Source organism: Elaeis guineensis, chromosome 2, assembly GCF_000442705.2.
Source record: "Elaeis guineensis isolate ETL-2024a chromosome 2, EG11, whole genome shotgun sequence".
Lineage (NCBI taxonomy): Eukaryota > Viridiplantae > Streptophyta > Magnoliopsida > Arecales > Arecaceae > Elaeis > Elaeis guineensis.
In genome coordinates, this window is record NC_025994.2 from 96091218 (window position 1) to 96104782 (window position 13565).

General features: G+C 34.6%; 1 long non-coding RNA gene across 4 annotated transcripts in view; it reads left to right on the forward strand.

Annotated features, from left to right (window-relative positions):
• Positions 1–304: 304 nt before the first annotated feature.
• The window catches only part of LOC105051666 (uncharacterized), a 31815-nt gene continuing 18554 nt past the window's right edge, over positions 305–13565 (forward strand). The window contains exons 1-4 of one of the 4 annotated variants that reach the window (XR_003802005.2): positions 305–583; positions 1440–1593; positions 3553–3745; positions 4716–4823. This is a non-coding gene — a long non-coding RNA (uncharacterized lncRNA). Of the gene's footprint in view, positions 584–1439; positions 1594–2727; positions 3746–4715; positions 4824–13565 lie in introns of those variants that run through there. The other 3 variants (XR_012138793.1, XR_012138794.1, XR_833250.3) reach the window with 3 other exon arrangements.

Here is a 13565-nt window from a genome sequence, read left to right on the forward strand (position 1 = left end):
ACCCAGCGAGTCAAGAATCATTCAACTCGTGTCCAACTGCAAAGTGGGTCCCGTACAACTTTCCAAATCATAGGGTTTGGTTTTATGACTTTCGCATCTCACGGGTACGTTACAGCGTCTAAGAATCTGCATCGCATTTTGTCTATCACGACTTAAATGACGGATCAGATGGATCCACGTGGACGATAATATTCGCCTCAATTCTACGCGCTCGTTTACACCGCGTCCACACGTTATAAAAACTAAAAAGCCGGCCCCATGGCTTATTTCCCTCTTTGATGCAACCCCCGGCTTATTTTTGCTCTCTCTTCTCCAACCGCCATGCCCCGTATAAATACCCCCTCTCCCGTTATCGTTCAATGGATCACTGACTCTACCGCTCGCATTTCTCGTCCTTCGGAGGCGGACGCGGAAGGCGTCGTCTCTTCTCCGTTCAGGCGGCTGGCTTTGATGGGGGAAGGCGTCGTCTCTTCTCCGTTTCTGCTGCTGATCGAAAAAAGTCATCCGTACTCCGGCGACTTTGATCGGAGACGGGACCAGCCATCCTCTAATCCCTCCTCCTCGGGAATGCAAACCGAATCTGGTAAGATATCTAGGGTTTTGTTCTAGCTTATTTATTCCTTTCCTCCCGATCTTCTTTTTCTTTCATGGTCTTCTTGATTGATATGGATTCTTGATGCTTTTCGTTCATTATCTGATGAGTTCTTGATTTCTTGTGTTTTATGACTTCATGGCTGAGCTCGATTGCTGCGCGCGCGCCCCCCCCCTCCCCCCGCGTCACATAGTTAGCATCTTGGGTTTGTTGGAACTTAAGAGGGGTTTTTGCTCCTTGATCATTGATTTTCATATAATGTTTGCTAATCTTCATCTTTTCTTTGTTTAACCTTCAAGAAAATTCCTTTGTTTTGTTAGTTGGTTCTTTTCTTTTTTAATAGTATGATCAATGACCCTAGAGTTTTCGTCTTCTTTGACTCTATTTGATCTCATCTTCTATTTGCATGGAATTGGATGTGGGTTAAAGTTGGTATGCGGTGTAGAATTCCTGATTCACTTTGTTTGACGCTAGCATTATTTATAAAGTATTACGCTTCTTGATTATTGATTTGCATCTAAGATTAGTGGGTCTCCGTCTTTACTCTGTTTAATGTAAAAAAAAAAATAAATTCTTGTTATTTATTTATTTTTTAAATAGAATGATTAAGAACCCTAGAGTGTTTTCATCTTCTTTGAATCTATTGCTCTCATCCTCTATTTGCGTGGAATTGGATGTGGATTTCATGGTTCGATATTTCTTAAAGACGTTAGAGAATAGATTAGAAGTCGTTGGATTTGTTTCTTGGTAAAGAAAGCCATAGATTTGCCCTCTTTTCCCCGCAATGTTGGTTGAAGTGTATTATACAACGTGGAATTACTTAATTCTGAAATTTACTGTTGTTTAGATGTGATATCTTCCCCAAGATTGATTTCCCTCCTCCGGTGTATGGAATACTGAAACGGAAGAAACCACCTGGACAGGAGGTGTTGGTTTTCATGTCAAGTCGGTTCTTGGACTCTGTTTGGTGCTTCTTGGGGCGTTTTGGAGCTTTGACGGTGGTATAATCTATTCTATTGCCCTCTGTGTTATATCCAATGCCTAGTACATGCTCAAATTGATCAGTTATCAGTTTCTGCAGAATGCTTCAATTATCTTAATTGCAACTTGATTGTTACCTATTGTAATTTAACTTAACCTGCTAGAAGGAATTCTTATGTCCAATGCCTGGTAGATACACATATTTATCTTTTTTGAGGTTTTAGATGCACATATTTATCAGTTATCAGTTTCTGCACAATGCTTCAGTTGTCTCAGTTCATCTTGATTGTTGCCTATTGTAATTTAAGTGAACCCATTGTAATTAGCTCAACCTACTAGAGGGGTTCTTGATGTCATGCTTGTTGATTTGTGCAGATAGTTTGTCAATAATACATGCATGTTATTGGTTCCAAACAAGATGTGCAAGATTGATAGGATGTTTTTCAGTTTCTGGTATACAGATGAATATGCTTTTTTTCTTCCCCTTGACCTGAATGATTTGATCTCAGTTGGTACTTTCCTAAGTCTAGATGGGATTTGGTGATATAGCATAGCAATTGGTGCATTAAAGAGCGAGTTATTGTGGTTAGATTCTTTTTTTCCCTTGTATGGAGCGGTTTTAGTGAATTAATGAGATAAAATCTTTGGTGAGGATTCCACTACAATAACCAAAATCATATGCTACACTTTGAGACTTGACGATAGGATGAAAGGTCTTCTCCAATGGATTCGAGAATGGAGGATTTATAGCTGAGTTGATATAGGGACAAGAATGAGATCGCTAGCTCTTGCGGGACACATGGCTAAGGAGATATTTTAAAATGTTCAACTCCTCTACTGATTGAAAGTTTTTAAGAATGACAATAGGTAGGGTTTGGATGGATATTGTACTATCCATTCAAAAATTTGAATTTAATATTCTATATACAAATCTTATCTGATACCCGATCGGATAAGAAAAGAGACAATCATTTTCATACCCAATGGATTCGGGATATCCATGGGTAATCTATTTTTTCATACTCAATCCATACCCATCTCGTATCTATTCCATACAAAAAAAAAAAATAAACAATCAAAATAATTTTATACATATTATCAATCAAAATAAAATTATCAATTCAACATAGAATATAATTTATAAATTCAAATTTATAGAAATCAAACATAGAAATAGAATTATAATTTAATATAGGACATATAAATAATCAAAATAATTTTATACATATTATTAACCAAAACAGAATTATAAACATATATATTCGGATATGGATTCAAATATTATCTATATCCGTAGGTTTGGATCGGATTCGGATTTGGATAGAAAACAGTACTATCCATACTCTATCCATATCTGTACTATAGTTTTTGGATTTTATCTAAATTTAAATTTAAATTTGATTAAATTTTATTTTTTGGATTTGATCGAATTTAGATACGATGCATATCTATTGGATTGGATTGATTTTATTATAAATTTTTAAATTTTATTTTTTTTGTTTGGAAAATTAAAGCATCATGAACAAAAAGTAAAAAGAAAAAGCATTGATCCAGAATTTTACACCCAGCAAGCCAGGAGCTATTCAACTCGGATCCAACTGGAAAGGTGGGTCCCGTGTAACTTGCCATAAGATTTGGTTTTATGGCATTCGCATCACACCGGTACTTTACAGCGTCAAGAATCTGCATCGCATTTTGTCTATCACGACGTAAATAACGGATGAGATGGATCCACGTGGACGATAATATTCGCCTCAATCCTACGCGCTCGTCTACACCGCCTCTGCACCTTATAAAGGGCCGGCCCCATGGCTTATGTGTCCTTTTGACGCAACCGGACGGCTTATTTTCGCTCGCTCGCTCTCTCTCTCTCTCCCCCCGTTGTCTCCAACGCCATGCCCCATATAAGTAGCCCCTCTCCCGTTATCGTTCAATGGATCACTGAATCTACCCCTCGCATTTCTCGTCCTTTTCTGCAGCGGATGGGAGGCGGACGCAGAAGGCGTGGTCTCTTCTCCGTTAAGGTGGCTGGCTTTGAAGGCGGAAGGCGTCGTCTCTTTTCCATTCGGGCTGCTGATCGAAGAAAGCGTCATCCCTACTCCGCCGACTTTGATCGGAGACGAGATCAGCCGTCCTCTAATCCCTCTTCCTTGGGAATGTAAACCGAATCTGGTAAGATATCTAGGGTTTCGTTCTGGTTTATTTCTTTCTTTCCTCCCGATCTTCTCTTTCTTTCACGGTCTTCTTCATTGATATGGATTCTTGATGCTTTTTTCGTGCATTGTCTGATGAATTCTTGATTTCTTGTGTTTCATGACCCCATGGCTGGGTTCGATTCTCCCCTCCTCCTGCCACATAGTTAGCATCTTGTGTTATTCGAATTTAAGAGGGGTTTTTGCTTCTTGATCATTGATTTGCATATAATGTTTGCTAATCTTCATCTTTTCTTTGTTTAATCGTCAAGAAAATTCCTTTGTTTTGGTACTTTGTTCTTTTCTTTTCTTTTTTAATAGCATGATCAATAACCTTAGAGTTTTCGTCTTCTTTGACTCTATTTGATCTCATCTTCTATTTGCATGCAATTGGATGGGGGTTGGTTTCATATTTCTTAAAGACATTAGAGGGTAGTTCAGAAGTCATTGAGTTTCTTTTATTTTCTATTGTTTTTTAAAATTTTTGGGGAAGAGAACCACAAGTATGTCATCTTTTTCCCATTATTAGGTTCAAGTTGGTATGCAGTGTAGAATTCCTGATTTACTATGTATGACGCTAGCATTATATATAAAATATTTCGCTTCTTGATCATTGATTTGCATCTGAGATTAGCTAGTCTCTGTCTTTACTCTTTTTAATGTAAAAAAAGAAAAACAATTTCTTGTTTTTTTTTTTAAATAGAATGATTAAGAACCCTAAAGTGTTTTCATCTTCTTTGAATCTATTGCTCACATCTTCTATTTGCGTGGAATTGGATGTGGATTTCATGGTTCCATATTTCTTAAAGACGTTAGAGAATAGATTAGAAGTCGTTGGGTTTGTTTCTTGGTAAAGAAAGCCATAGATTTGCCATCTTTTACTCACAAAGTTTGTTGAAGTGTATTATACAATGTGTAATTCCTTAACTCTGACATGTATTGTTGTTTAGATGTGATGTCTTCCCCAAGATTGATTTTTCCGTCCTCCGCTGTGGAATAGTGAAACTGAAGAAACCGCCTGGACAGGAGGTGTGGAGCGTTTTGGAGCTTTGACAGTGGTATAATCTATTCTATTGCCATCTGTGTTATATCCAATGCCCCGTACATGCTCAAATTGATCAGTTATCAGTTTCTACAGAATGCTTCAATTATCTTAATTGCAACTTGATTATTACCTATTGTAATTTAACTTAACCTGCTAGAAGGAATTCTTATATCCAATGCATGATAGATACGCATATTTATCAGTTATCAGTTTCTGCAGAATGCTTCAGTTGTCTCAATTCATCTTGATTGTTACCTATTGTAATTTAAGTGAACTCATCGTAATTAACTCAACCTACTAGAAGGGGTTCTTGATGCCATGCTTGTTGATTTCTGCTGATAATTTGTCAATAATACACCCATGTTATTGGTTCCACACAAGATATGTAAGATTGATAGGATGTTTTTCAGTTTCTAGTATGCAGATGAATATGCTTTTTTCTTCCTCTTGACCTGAATGATTTGATCTCAGTTGGTACTTTCCTAAGTCTGGATGTGATTTGGTGATATGGCATAGCAATTGGTGCATTAAAGAGCGAATTATTGTGGCTAGATTCTTTTTTCCCCCTTGTATGGAGCGATTTTAGTGAAATAATGAGATAAAATCTTGGGTGAGGATTCCACTACAATAACCAAAATCATATGCTACACTGGAGACTTGACAATAGGATGAAAAGTCTTCTCCAATGGATTAGAGAATGGAGGATTTATAACTAAGTTGATATAAGGACATGTGGAGAATGGGATCACGAGCTCTTGGGGGGACACATCGCTAAGGAGATATTTTAAATTGTTCAACTTCTCTACCGACTGAAAGTTTCTGACCTTCATTTTTTGTTTTGAAAATTAAAGCATCATTCTTTTTAATAACTAAGCTCTTCTTTTGAAATAATGTGTTTTGAAATTTTATGTTAAAAAAAAATGTTTTGAGGTTATAAATTTACTCATACCATGATTGGAATCAAAAAGTAGTTTTTGGACATTTTTTCAAAAATTAACACCATTTTTCAATTTTGACATTTTAAAATTTGAAACTTAGTCCAAAAGAAGGGTTTAGAATTACTAAATTTTCTCATAAAAAATATTTTTTTATCATTTTGGAACATTATCATTTGAACAAATAATCTTCTTTGAAATCATATTTTGCAAAGTTTGGAAAAACTTTTGATTTTGGAACATTTTGAAGTTGGAAAATAGTTTTGTGGTTATAAAGATTTACTGACATTGACAAAATTTTATCATAAAATGGATCTTTTATGGTTTATTAATATTCTCATCTCAACAACTATTTTACACTTCTGAAAATTAAGTTCCAAAATAAAAAAAAAAAATAGTTTGAAATGAGGTTTTCGAATTATAAAGTTTTTTGACCTTTATTTTTGGTTTTTTGGTTGCATATATACCCAGTCAATATGATTTGTTGCGTACTTCTCCAAAATCACTGTTTGCATGTATACTTCACAAATTCCTGTTTCTTTATTAGATTTTTGACTCATGGCGCATTATTGTTACAATGTCCTTTGACATTAAAATGATACTTCAGAAAGGCATTCATTTATTGTTATAGCTAGCAAACTGCATCTATAATATTGGAACTTTGGAATTTAAACAATGTAGGTTCAAAAGAATGTTTTGTAACAATAAAGTTATTTGACCTTTATTTTTCTGTTTCATCTTTTAACAACTAAGCACCTGTTTACAAATTGCTTGTTTTAAGAGTCAACAATTTTCCAGTTCAAAAGAAGGCTTTGTAATCATTAGGTTTTCCCATGTTATGATTTATATCAAAATGTGTTTTTGTAATGCGTGAACATTCTCCTTTTAAAAGCTAAATTTCATAATTGTGATATTGGGCTGGGAAATTCAAAATAGGAACATTTTTATTTTGACGAATAAAATACTTCTTTGGAATTATAATTTGCAAAATTAAAAAATGTTGAGTTTTGAAAATAGTATCATAGTTATAGATGTTTCCTTGCATTGACTAAGTTCCTTAAACAGCCATATGTATTAAGATTCAAAAATTTTGTTTGAATCAAGTTTCTAATTAGAAAAAATTTTCTGACCTTCATTTTTTATTTAAAAAATTTGAGCATTCTCCTTTTGACAGCCAAACTTTCCTCATAGTTTTGTCATGTTTTGATATTTAAAAATTTTAAGTTCGAAAAAAGTTTTCACACTTATAGGTGTCACGTTATGATTTGTATTGAAAAGGTGTTTTTGTAATTAGAAAACACTCCTTTTGCAAACTAACTCCATTTTGAAATTGGACATTTCAATTATAAAGATTTCTCATCCCATTTTATTTCAAAAATGAGGTTTTGCTGTTTTGGAATGTTCTCATTTTAACAAGCTCCTCTTCTGGAATCACAAAGGTTTTCTGTGTCATGATTTTGTATCAACTAATATTTTTTTAATCTATGATCATTCTTCTTTTGAAAACTAAACTCAACTTTTGAAATTGTTGAAAAAATATTTTTATGCTGACTAAAAGAAATATGTTTGTGATGTAGGGACATTCTCGTTTTAACATATATGGTCCAATTGGAAACAATTTGCAAACTCAGAAAATGCTTTCCTAGTTGTAAAAAATTTATGTGGGCCATATTCATAAAATAGCACCTTTTGTGGTTTATGGATGTTTTTGTTTCAATAACTAAACTTGATTTAAAGTTTCGAAATTCAAAAAGGTTTAAAATTTCAAAAAAAGTTTTCAAACCATAAAGTTTTGTGACCTTCATTTTTTGTTTTGAAAATTAAAGTATTATTCTTTTTAATAACTAAACTCTTCTTTTGAAATAACATGTTTTGAAATTTAGAAATTTTATGTTCAAAAAAGAAAAATTGTTTTGTGGTCATAAAATTTACTCATGCCATGATTCAAATCAAAGAGTTGTTTTTGTAATTTTAGGACATTTTCTTTTAAAATTAACTCCACTTTCGAATTTTCACATTTCAAAATTTGAAACCTAGTCCAAAAGAAAGAAGGGTTTAGAATTACAAAATTTTCTTATAAAATTTATTTTTGTCATTTTGGAACATTATCATTTGAACAAATAATATTCTTTGATATCATATTTTGCAAAGTTTGGAAAAACCCTTGAGTTGGGAACATTTTGAAGTTGGAAAACGATTCTGTGGTTATAAAGATTTACTCACATTGATAAAATTTTATCAAAATATGGATCTTTTATGGTTTATTAATATTCTCATCTCAACAATTATTTTATACTTGTGAAAAAATATGTTTTAAAATTAAAAAAGTTTAAGCTTGAAATGAGGTTTTCCAATTATAAAGTTTTGACCTTTATTTTTGGTTTTTTTTTGGCATATATACCCTGTCAATATGATTTGTTGCATACTTTTCAAAAGTCACAGTTTGCATGTATACTTCACAAATTCTTGTTTTGCAAGGATTCCCCTCATTAGATTTTTGATGAATGATGCATTATTGTTACAATGTCCTTTCACATTAAAATGATATTTCAGGAAGGCATTCATTTATAGTTTTAGCTAGCAAACTGCATATATAATATATAATTTTTAATTTAAGTAGTGTAGGTTCAAAAGAATTTTTTGTAACAATAAACTTATTGGACCTTTATTTTTCTGTTTCATCTTTTAACAACTAATCACCTGTTTTCAAATTTCTTGTTCGAATATTCAAAAATTTTAAAAGTTCAAAAAAAGGTTTTGTAATCATTAGGTTTTCCAATGTTAGGATTTTATATTGGAATATGTTTTTGTAATGTGTGAACATTCTCCTTTTAAAATAAAGAGCTTAATTTCATAATTCTGATATTGGGCATGGAAATTCAAAATAGGAAACATTCTCATTTTGACAACTAAAATTCTTTTTTGGAACTATAATTTGCAAAATTAAAAAAAGTGAAGTTTTGAAAATAGTATCATAGTTTTGGATGATGCAAGGACCAAGTTTGTTAGAAAGACATTTTGTAGTTTTTAAAATGTTCTTTGAACAACAAAGGTCTACATTTTGAAATCCTATGTGTTAAGATTGAAAAATTTTGTTTGAATCTAGTTTCTAAAAGGAAAGGTTTTTTTGACCTTCATTTTTTATTAAAAATATTGGAGCATTCTTGTTTTAACAACCAAACTCTCACTGATAGGTTTGTCATGTTTTGATATTTAAAAATTTTAAGTTCGAAAGAAGTTTTCACACTTATAGGTGCCATGTTATGATTTGTATTGAAAAGATGTTTTTTTTAATTTGGAAACACTCCTTTTGCAACCTAACTCCATTTTGAAATTGGACATTTCGATCATTAAGGGTTCTCATCCCATTTTTATTTAAAAAATGAGGTTTTGTTGTTTTGGAATGTTCTCATTTTAACAAGCTCCTCTTCTGGAACCACAAAGCTTTTCGATGTCATGATTTTGTATTAATAAACATTTGTTTTCTCATTTATGAACATTCTTCTTTTGAAAACTAGACTCAACTTTTGAAATTGTTGAAAAAATGTTTTCATGCTGACCAAAAGAAATATGTTTTTATGATGTAGGAACATTCTCAGTTTGACATATAAGGCCTTCTCAGAACATGCTTTCCTAGTTATAAAAAGTTTATATTGGCCATAATCATGGAATAGCACCTTTTGTGGTTTATGGATATTTTTATTTCAACAACTAAATTGACTTATGAAAAGTTTTGAAAATAAAAAATGTTTAAACTTTCAAAAGAAGTTTTCGAACCATAAAGCTTTTTAACCTTCATTTTTTGTTTTGAAAGTTAAAGCATTATTCTTCAATACCTAAGCTCTGCTTTTTAAATAACACTAGCTTAGAACCCCGTGTGATGCAGGCATGTAATTATTTTTTCTTAAAATAATAAAATAGATATAATAAAATAAATAAATAAAATTAAATATTATTTTTAAAAAAATCACATCCTAAAGCATATGCACTATCCACTGTGCATATGCTTTGGGATTTGGCCAACTTCATTTGCACCTGGTGCATGCAATAATTTCTTCTGGATGTGCCTTGGGCCTTCACTGTTTCTATGAGAAATCGGGCAGTCGGAACTTTCGTGATAGGGCAATCCGCGACCGCTGAAACCCTTGCATCCATCTCACGTGCGGCGAAAGCCTCGGCCACACCACCACTACCACCTCCTCCCTTCTTGATCCCTCCGCCTCCACCACCACCATGTCTCTTACCCCTCCCTTGCCAATGCCGCCCTGGCCCTTGCCTGTGCCGCAGCCATCCTTCTCGTGCTCTCGACCACCACCATCGTTGCTAGCAGTGTTCATCGAGGCTTCTTCATCATTGAAATCCTATGTCCACCTCACGTGCGGTGAAAGCCTTGGCCGTACCACTACTACCACCTTGCCCCACCCCGATCTCTTTGCCTCCGCCTCCACCACCACCACCTCTCCTACCCCTTCCTCACCGACACCGCCCTCATCCTTGCCCACGCACGCATTATATATAATTATCCCAATCTCAACCCATTTCTTTGAAAAAAAAAAGATAATAAAATGAAAGGAAAAGAAGCGAATAGGGAAGCTTAGACGATGGGGTTTTTTCCTATGTTTTCACTCGTTTTTCCTCTATTGTGTCTGTCCTCTAGAGTCCCAATTGGGTGGTAGGTTTGGAGCGGCCGAACCGTGAAGCTTAGACAATGGTTGGGGTTTTGTGTTGGGTATTTTCTTTCTTTTTCCATTCTGGGAGCCTCCTCATCTCTTCCATCCGCCCCACTGCCGACCTTCCTCTAGATCGACGTCCACTTCTGCGACGCCGCCTCCATCGTCGCCGCGGACCCCATCGTAAGGCCTCCAAACTTCAGCACCTCCCTCCCAATCGAAGCAAAAAATACAAAGGGCGCTATCTTGAGACACGTGGCGGACGGTGGCTTTGGGAAAAATAGATACGTGGGAAAAATATAACAAAATAGCTTATAACCCTATGCAATACATGGGATGTGATTTTTTAAAAATAATATTTAATTTTATTTATCTATTCTATTATATCTATTATATATATATTTTTAAAATAATTAAAATAATTTAAAAAATTGCATTTTGTGCATGGTGTGTGTGTTGTAAGCTATTGAATAAATTTTGTGAAGATGCGACAATCCTGATTTTATAAAGCTTCTTAAACCCATCATTTCTTATTATTTTTATCTTTAATTATTTTTAAATCTTGCCATCTCTCCTTCCTCTTTTCCTTTAATCCTATCATCTCACACCTCCAACTCTCCCAATGGCAGCATCGGCAATGCTGCCCATTGGCCATCATTGTCATTAATGGTAGTAGCATATTCGAGCTTGAGATGGAGAGAAAATATATCAATATACGAAACTTGATCATAAAAATACCTTCGACGACCATATTCCCATCTCTTATAGGAAGAGACAGCGGTCTTGTAACATTCCAATCAAGAATTGGTTTGTGAGCGTATCTCTAATTGATGGCCTAATATTGTAATTGTTTGTTGCTGGATTTTAGATGTAGCAAGAAATATTTAAAATTTAAAAAAATTAAAGATATTATTTATTAACATAAATAATGTGCAAATAAATAACATGATAAAAGGTGAAATAGCATTTCTTAAAATTTTATTTGAAATATCATCTGTTTATTTAAATATTCATCGTTGAACTATCTATTTTACTATATAACATTGCTATCAAATGATTGTTATTGGGCATATCTTCTGTATATCTATAATTTTCTAGATGTAATGTTTACCCACGTATCGTCGATGAATCTAATATTATATGCAAATTTTTTCTTATATATAGAATATCAATTGTACTGCATGTTATCTTAATTGGGTAGCACATGTATGTCAAAGTTAATCCTAATGTTTATTTATTTAGTTCACTAAATTGCAATATTCTCTTTTTTTCCCATAGGAGAAAGCAAAAATACTAACATCTAATGTGCCATAAAACAAAAATATGGTGGGGGATGGGGGTGCCGTTGGAGTGGAGAAGCTGTCATAATATCTAGCGTTAGCCATTTTTGGCTCACCTCCTAAACTAAACAAAAACGGGTCTAGAAACTGCTCTAAAAGAAAAAGAGAAGCCTAGCCCATAGGAAGAGCGATAGAGAAAGAGATGGAAGCACGGCTCTGCTCTCCCATCCACAACTTAGCAATTGTTTCCACCGCCTCGATCCGACCAAGCAGCAACGATACGCTGCCCCATGGATCAAAGCAGCGCCCTTCCCGAGCTCTCCTCGCAGGCATCGTCGGCTTCTCCACTCCGCTTTTGAAGATGTCAGAGAGGGGCAATAGCATCAGCCGTAGCCACCGTAGGATGATGTTGGGGCCGCCGTCGCTGGCATCATTCATCGAGGCTTGTTCGGCCGCTTCGCCAAGCTCTTCTTCCGCTCTCCACTCCCCTTTCTCTCTTGCTTTCTCTCCCTTCCAAGCAAAAGCCTCAACCCACGCGGTGGCTCCACCCATCGCCACCACCATTACCACCATGGCCGTCGTGGCCGTGGCTCCCATCAATGCATCCCGAAGCTCCTCTGAAAGGCAATTTTTTTTTGACTACGAGAGCATCCTGTTGAGCCCTTGCTGCTTTCGTGATTTTTTTTGGCTATCAAGGCTTCTGCACTGTGCGCTGTTTCGACAGTGCGCTCCTTTCGTTGTCGGCGGAGCACTGTTTGGGCGATCGGACCTCGAGCGGGCGCGACGCTGTTCGGGGCGTCGAGCGAGCGTTGTCCCGAGTGCTGTTCGCGGAGCACCTTTTTTTTCCTCTTTCTTTGTCCACGTGGATCCTCTCTTTTTACCCAACACCCCACACATCAAACGGAGGCTTCTCTACAGAGAGGCCTCAGTTTTAATATATATACTAGCTTAGAACCCCATGCGATTCACGGTATGTATTTATTTCTTCAAATAATAATTTTATAAATTAAAAATTCAACATAATATAAAAGACATCATAAATGATATCAAATATTTCAAATTAAAATATAAACTCAAAATATTTAAATAACATAATAATAAGAAGTAATATAATCATTTCTGTCTTTTACTGATAAAGAAATTATTTCTTGAATCAACATTTTCAGCATCAATTGTTTCGGAATCCTTATCATTAAGCAGAACATGACCACCTATTTGCATCCCACATATATCTCTTTTCTTCATAGTCTATCAAAAAAAATAATATATATATTATTATTATATAATTTTTTATTTTATTGAATTTTCGGCATCATTAAAGACTTACTCCAGAGAAAAGGTAGAGACAAATTTTCTGATAGTTGAATTGTTAATAACTTTTTAGTCCCAATAGCTCAAAATTTTATCCAGAATGACTAAGAGACAATGATGATCTATACATATTTGAGATCAGTAGTTTGTGTCCGTTTTGTATGCATTTAAGAATAGATGGTTAAGTAGAAGTAGGAGGCAGGCAGTAGTCATATTGTATTTGTATTTATATGCATGATTGTAGTAGTTGACCCATGGGGACTATCCCAATTAATATTTTTTTTGCCCTTGGGTTCAAAGCCAAAAATGTGGAGATCCAGTAGAAAAGGGCCTTTATATAATAAATATTTTGTCAAAGTTTAATTGCAAAACACCCCTAAACTAAATTAACTTAACATGGTCTGGTTCAGTCAATTGTCAAAAGAGCTTAATTGAATATAGCCTTTATCAAGGGCCTAAATGCAAGATTTTTTGTTTAAATAAATGGATCCAGCCGGATTTCAGATCGGATTGGGACCCAAAATCCGAACCTGTTAGGCCCATCTCCTTCCTTTACCTA